Genomic DNA, 7,823 nt, shown 5'->3' on the forward strand with positions numbered 1-7,823 from the left:
AGCAACCCTCAGTTTGTTTCCTGAGATTAAGAATTCCTCATATCAGTGAGGTCATATGATACTTGTCTTTCTCTGATTGACTTATTTCGCTCAGCATAATACCCTCCAGTTCCATCCATGTCGTTGCAAATGGCAAGATCTCATTCCTTTTGATGGCTGCATAATATTCCATTTTATTTATATACCACATCTTCTTTATCCATTCATCTGTTGATGGACATCTTGGCTCTTTCCACAGTTTGGCTATTGTGGACATTGCTGCTATAAACATCGGGGGTGCACGTACCCCATCGGATCCCTACTTTTGTATCTTTGGGGTAAATACCCAGTAGTGCAATTGCTGGGTCATATGGTAGCTCTATTTTCAACTTTTTGAGGACCCTCCATACTGTTTTCCAGAGTGGCTGCACCAGCTGCTCTACTGGTTTAACGACAGCCCCTGTGTTTGTGCTTGAGGCATGCCTGTTAGTGAGCTTCCCTGGTTTCTCTCTGCTTCATCTGCCTTCCCTGATGGATCTCAGGGAGCAACTCAAGAGGGGAGAGAAGGTTTTTCCTGCCCCACGTGAGCAAGGAACAAGCCCCCGACTCACACCTGAGCCCTCGGTCAGGTGCCGACCCTCCCGCTCTCAGCTCGCTTGTCCACTGAGCGCAGGGCCGCCTGGGCCGGAGCCCCTGAGCAGAGGCAGCCTTGCTGGGGGAGAAGAGCTCTCCTCCTGGGCCCTGAGGACGAGTCTCCTGCCCCGGGGGGAGCTGCAGCGCCCGCGGGCCCTGAACTCCCACGCCGAGCCTGATGGAAGGGAAGTGAGCTGGGGACAGTGGTCACAGTGAGAGGCCTGCCCGAGTCCCAGACGCCTCTCCCTGCATCTCAGGCCACAGCCAGGAGGCTTCAGGCCCCTTCCCACAGCCGAGGCCTCTGAGAACCCCTGCAAGGCTCCCCAGGTGAGACCCGCTAAGTGTGGACCCCTCCTTAGATGTGGACCCCAGGTGAGGACCCCTAAGTGAGTTTCCCTGCAGGTGAGTCCCCCCCGGTGTGGACTCCTAGGTGAGGCCCCCTAAGTGAGGCTCCTTGTAGGTCAGGTCCCCCAGGTAAGGTTCCCCCAGGTGAGGGGCCTAAGTGAGGCTCCCTGCAGGTCAGGTCCCCCAGGGAAGGTTTCCCCAGGTGAGGCCCCAAAGCAAGGACCCCCCCGCCCCTGTGAGGTCCCCCAGTGAGGTTCCAACCAGGAGAGGCTCCCCCCACCAGGTGAGGACCCAGGAGAGCTGCCCTCGGGGGTCTGAGCCCACGGACTTGATGGGGAGCAGGCCTGGGCCACGGGGTCTTCTGGGAGGGAGGCTGACTGCGTCCCCTGCTCTCACCCTCAGACTGTCTCTCTCTGCGTGCGGGAACGGGGCTGCGCGTGTCTGCAGAGACGGGTCTGTACCAGCTGCTGCACCAACAGACAGAGGGCACCTGGGTCCCCACAGCTCCCTGTCTTCTGTGCCCCTGCTGAACTCAGGGCCGGCTGTGGGGCAGGAAGCATGGCCCTGTGCATCATTCACACCTGCCGAGTCCCCAGGTGAGTGGCTTTGCAATAAATGGCCCCCGAGCGTGGGTCAGGGCCTCCCAGGGGCCGCTCAGCGCCCTGCTGTGTGTCACCTGCAGCTCAGCCCAAGGAGGAAGGGCAGGTGTGTTTGCTCTGCCCTGTGGCCTTAACTGCAGGTGTGAGCAGCAGAGGGCGGGGTTGGAACGTCAGCAAGGACTAACTGAGCTCCTTTGTAAAGAGAGAGGCTCGGAGGTTTCTGGAAGGCAGAGCCGGCCTCCGGCCTCAGAGCCCAGCCTGAGATTGGAACCACAAGCTGACCTGCTTCCTAGCCCTCACCCCGTGGGGCTGCACGTTCGGGGGCAGCAGAGCCCGGACCCCAGGCTGCGGATTCAGTCCTTCCCTTGCATTGTGAACGTCGGTGCAGGTTAGAGGCAACGAACCGGCAGAGAGCAAGCCCAGCGTCTGGCAGGACCCCTCTGGGCCCCAAGGGTTCCCCTCTGAGCTGCCCAGTGGAGCCCTGCCTGTGCCCAGTGTGGGTGGTGGGCAGTTTGCTCTGCCCCTGAGGCTGCAGGAGGGAGGGGGCTCTGTGGGGAGAGGCAGTAACTGAGCAGGAGTCCTGGGACACCTGTGGGCTCTGGGGCCTGAGGGGCTGTGGGGGCCTCTGGGAGCAGGGCTGGCTGGGGGCGGGGGCTCAGGTGGAGAAGACCAGACTCAGGAAAGCAGGAAGAGGGGGTGCAGGATGGAGCAGTGTGTCTGCAGAGCTGGGCCAGCAGGGAGGTGTTTCCCACCATCCCATGGGAGGCTGCTTCACGGGGTGGTGAGCTCCCCGTCACTGGGAGGATTCCAGCAGACATGGGTGATGGGTCTGCAGTCAGGGGCTCGGTCCTCAGGGAGAGACTGGACCCGCCCGGGTCCCCATGAGGGTTCCCTGATGATGAATGAGTGCAATGGCACCTGGGAAGCTTTAGGCCCTCCCTGCAGAGTTGGCCTCAGGGTCTGGGGTGGGGCCCGAGGATCCCCCGCCGTCTCTGCAGCTGCTCCCGGGTCTGCGAGCCCCGGGTCCCGGACCCCACTCTGCAGCCAGGGCTCCAGGAGGGCAGGGGTCTGTGTCCTGGATCCTCCACCCCACCCGTGGGGCAGGGACAGCGCCCAGCTCGGGGCGGACCCTCACTTAGCGTGTGTGGACAGACTGAACACACAGGGAGGGAGGCGCCCCTTCCCTCTGCCGGCCCCTGGGCTCTGACCCAGGAGCCCTGATCGTGGGGCTGGCGCGTCCAGCCTGTCCGACGAGCCCTGGACGGGGAGGAGGCAGCCCTCGGAGAAGCCTGGCCCCCAGCCCACGGTGGGGTCCCTCCGGAGGGGTCTTCCTCTGTGATGCCGCAGGACGTGCTGACGAGCCACCCCTCCCTGAGCAGTTGGCAGAGGGTCTGTGGTTTGAAGTCAGACTCAAATGGGAGCCTCCGTGGGCCTCAGGTGTGTTTGATGGACTGATTTTCAGGCAGGAAGGCTTGTTTCTGATTCAGGACCCCAGGTCCACCCCCGCCCCCCAGTCCCTCTGTCACATGTGGGGGAAGGGCAGGGAGGAAGCCCAGGGAGCCCTGTCCACAGGGCCGCCCCCCTTGGCCTCACCCCGTGTCAGGACGGGGACGGGGCCTGGGATCTGGGCGGGGCAGGTGCTCAGGTGGAGCAGGGCAGGTGCTCGGGGGGCGGAGTCTGCTGCAGTTTAAATCCGTTTTAAAGCAGGAGAGAGAGGCTGAGTCTGAGAGCCCTTGCATGCTGCTGTATTGGGCTAGCAAATAGGAAGAGGGCTATCTGGGGGCATTTCCATGAATTTAAGTTAAAAAATGAGTCATTTTAGAATAGTTTATTTTTGGGGTGCCAGGCTGGCTCAGCCCCTAGAACGTGCCACTCTTTTATCTCGGGGTTGTGAATTTGAGCCCCACATTGCTCGGGGGGCCAGTCTAGCAATCTACATAACCGCAGGCCACTTGTGCAAAATAAGCACGGATGCACATACGTGGAATAATCACCTCTGTGAACTCGGCAGCTTAGACCAAGTATCAAAAAATGGTTATATATATATTTTTTCAAGTAGTGTTAGGTTCACAGCAAAACTGACAGGAAGGGACAGAGATTTCCCATAGACCTGATGCCGCACACAAAGCCTCCCCGTTAGCAACAACCCCACGAGATGGGACGTTCGTTACCAGTGGACCTACATGGACAGGTCATCGCCCCGCAGAGTCCGTGTTGTGCGGCTCTCTCGCTCCTGGTGCTGCGGGCAAACCTGTGACCGAAGGGCCGCATCACGATGGGGCCACACGGAGTCCTCTCGCTCCCCTGGAAACCCCCGGTTCGTCCTCCCAACCCCCGAGAACACGGGTCCTTTCCCGGTCTTCTCAGCTCTGCCTTTCCCGAGTGTCCTGCGGTGGGAACCAGGCAGCCGCGGCCTTTCCGGGGTGGCTACTCTCACCGGGTGACAGGCCCTTCAGGCTCCTCCCGGCTCTCTTCCTTTCCCAGCTGTATTGAGTTATAATCGGCATCGTGCGAGTTTGAAGTGTCCAACGTATTGATTTGAAGCACTTTGATGGAGGTGTTCGCTTTTGCATTACATATCTCATAATTCCCGTTTATGGGGGGGGGGGACCTTGTGAGAGTCACTCTCTTCCAACTTGCAAATTTATTATATAGTATTAACTCTAATTAGGCTTCGCCTCAGATCCCCAGAGTTTGTCCTATAACTGGAAATTTGCCCCTTTGACCAACTTCTCCCCACGTCCCCAGCCCCAGAGTCCTTGATAACCACCATTCAGTCTCTGAGTTCACTCTGCTTCTGAGTTCTTTCTGTTTTGTTTTTGTTTTTTTCTTAGATCCCACATATAAGTGAGGTCATACCATACTTGTCTCTCTTACTTTATTTACCGTAATGCCCTCCAGGTCCATCCATGTTGTTGAAAATGACAACACTTTCTTTTTCTCTCGAGGCTGAATGATATTCCGTAGCACACAGACCACATTTTCTCTATCCATCATCCATCCACGGACATTGAGGTGGTTCCCATGTCTTGGCTCCTGTGAGCAATGCTTCATGAACATGGGGGTGCGAAGATCTCTTTGAGACCCTGTTTCATTCCCTTTGGAAATTTGCCCAGAATTGGGATTGCTGGGCCATGTGGTAGTTCTATTGTTAATTTGTCGAGGACCCTCCATTCGTTTTCCATGGCAACAGTAGCGATTTCAGCTTCCAGCAGTGGTGCACCAGGATCCCTTTCCTCCCTGTCCTTACCACACTCGCCGTCCCCACTGGCTTTGACAATGGCTGTCCTAACAGGTGGAGGGGATGACTCCTTGTGGTTTGGATTTGCACTTCCCTGATGATGACTGATGAGCATCTTTTCATCTGCCTGTTGGCCATCTGGATGTGTTCTTTGGAAAAAGGTTTATTCACTTCTTTTGCCCATTTTTTAATTAGTTTTTTTGGCATTGAATTGTATGAGTTCTTTATATAGATTAACTCCCATCCAGTGTATGATTTGTAAATATTCTTTCACGTTCTGTAGGTCGTCTTTGCATTTTGTTGATTCTCTTTTGCTGTACAGAACTTTTTAGTTTGTTGTAAACCTACTTACTAACTTTTGCTTTTGTTGCTTGTGATTTTGGTGTCCTATCCAAAGCGTCATCACCAAGACCAATGTCAAGGAGCTTCTTTACTGTGTTCTCTAGGAGCTTCTTGGCTTCAGGCATGATACGTCATTAATCAACTTCAGGTTATTTGGTGAGTGATGTAAGCTAGGGGTCCAATTTCATTCTCCATGTGGCTGTCCAGCTTTCCCAACACTGTTGATTGAAGAGACTGTCCTTCCGCATTGGGTAATCTTGGCTCCCTTATCAAATATTAGTTGACTGTATATGCCAGGGTGTATTTCTGGGCTCTCCATTCTATTGGTCAATGTGTTTAATTTTATGTCAGTACCATGTTGTTTAGATGACTACAGTTTTGTATTATAACATGAAATCAGGCGTGGGCTGCTTCCAGTTCTGTTCTTTTCTCAGGATTGCTTTGGCTTTTAGGGGTCTCCTATCGTTCCATACGAGTTTGAGGATTTTTGTTCTATTTCTGTGGGAAAATGACACTGAAATTTTGATAGTGATGGCCTTGAATCTGTGGCTTTGTGTGGCCATTTTAACAATATTAATTCTTCTGATCCATGAACACAGAATGTCTTTCCATTTGTATCTTTGATTTCCTTCAAGGTCTTATAGTTTTCATTGTGCAGATCTTTTACCTCATAGGTTAAATTTATTCCTAAGTATTTTCTTGGTTTTGGTACCATTGTGAATGGGATAGTTCTCTTTATTTCTTTTTCCGATATTTCAGTAGTAGTATATAGAGATGCACTGATTTCTGTGGGTTGATTTTGTGTCCTGAAACTTTACTGAATTCACTGATTAGTTCCAACAGGTTTTTTTTGTTGTTGGAGTCCTTCAGATTTTCTATGTATAAGATCCTATCATCTGCAAAGACAATTTTATTCCTTTTTTCCAATTTGGATGCCTTTTATTTCTTTTTCTTGCTAGATTGCTCTGGTTTAGGACTTTCCAGTGTTGTGTTGAATAGGAGTGGTGAGAATGGGCTTTCTTGTCTTGTTCCTGACCACGGAGGAAAAGCTCTAACCTTTCACCATTGGGTATGATATTAACTGTGGGCTTGTCGTATATCACCTTTATTATCTTGAGGTATGTTCTATACACAATTTGTTGAGGGTTTTTATAATGGAATGATATTGTATTTTTGCCAAATTGTTTTCTGCATCTATTGATATGATTGGATGATTTTTATCTTCACTCTTTTAATGAGCTGTATCATGTTTATTGTCTTGTATATTTTGAACCATCCCTGCATCCCAGGGATGAATTGCATTTGATCATGATGCATGATCCTTTTACTTGTGCTGTTGGATTCAGTTTGCTAATCCTTTGTTGAGAAATTTTGCATCCATGTTTATCAGGAATCTTGGTATATAGTTTCCTTTTCCTGTCCTTGTCTACCTTTGGTCAGGGGAATGCTGGTCTTGTAAGATGAGTTTGGGAATGTTTCCTCCTCTTGAATTTTTTCTAAGAGTTGGAGAAAAGATTGGCATTAATTCTTCCTTAAATGTTTGGTAGAATTCACCAGTGAAGTCATCTGGTCCTGGGCTTCTCTGTGTTGAGAGGTTTTTGATCACTGATTGAATCTCTTTACTTGTTATTGGTCTGTTCATATTTTTAAATTCTTTTTGATTTAACCTTGGTAGGTTGTGTGTTTCTAGAATTTATCCATTCTTCTAGGTTACCCAATTTGGTGGCCTGTAATTATTCGTAATAGTCTCTTATCCTTTTTGTTACTGAGGTACCTATTGTAATGTCTCCTCCATTTATTTTATTTGAGTCTTCTCTTTTTTTGTTAGTGTAGCTAAATATTTGTCAATTTTGTTGATTTTTGTTAATTTTCATTGTTGGAGGGGGGACAAAAGCAAGGGATGTCTTAGGCCACCATGATCACATACCCTCAAGCTCATTTCTTTTTATCACTGAATAATATTCCATTTTCTGTATGTACCATAGTTTGTCCATTCACTGGCTGAAGAACATCTTTGTTGCTTCTAAGGTTTGGCAATCATGAATAAAGCTACTATAAACGTGTGTGCAGGTTTTGTGTGGACATAAGTTTTCACCTTCACTGGGTAAATACTAGGGAGCTTGCTGGATCTTATGGTAAGACTATGTTGAGTTTTTTAAGAAACCATCAAACTGGGTGGGGACATCTGGGTCGCACGGTTGGTTAAGGGTCTGACTCTTGATTTCAGCTCAGGTCATGATCTCAGGATCATGAAATCAAGCCCCATGTCAGGCTCTGCACTCAGCAGGGAGTCTGCTTGAGATTCTCTCTCTCCCTCTGCCCCTCATCTTGCTTATGTGGGTATTCTCACTTTCTGTCTCTAAAAATAAATAAATCTTGAAAGAAACCACCAAACTATCTTCCAGAGTGGTTGTGCCATTTTGCGTTCTCACCAGCCTTGAGTGAGTGAGAGAGTTCTGGATGCTCCCTGTCCTCTCCAGAAGTTGGTGTTATTAGTGTTCTGGACTTTTTGGACTTGGCCATTCTGTAGGTGTGCAGCGATACCTTGTTGTTTCACTTTGCATTTCTCTGACCTATAATGTGGAGCATTTTTTTTATGCTTATTTGCCATCAGTCTACTTTGGTGAGGGGTCTCTTCAGGTCACTGGCCAATTTTTTAATTGGGTTGTTTATTGTTGAGTTTG

The sequence above is a fragment of the Neomonachus schauinslandi genome, chromosome 14 (genome assembly GCF_002201575.2).
Source record: "Neomonachus schauinslandi chromosome 14, ASM220157v2, whole genome shotgun sequence".
In the NCBI taxonomy this organism is placed as follows: domain Eukaryota; kingdom Metazoa; phylum Chordata; class Mammalia; order Carnivora; family Phocidae; genus Neomonachus; species Neomonachus schauinslandi.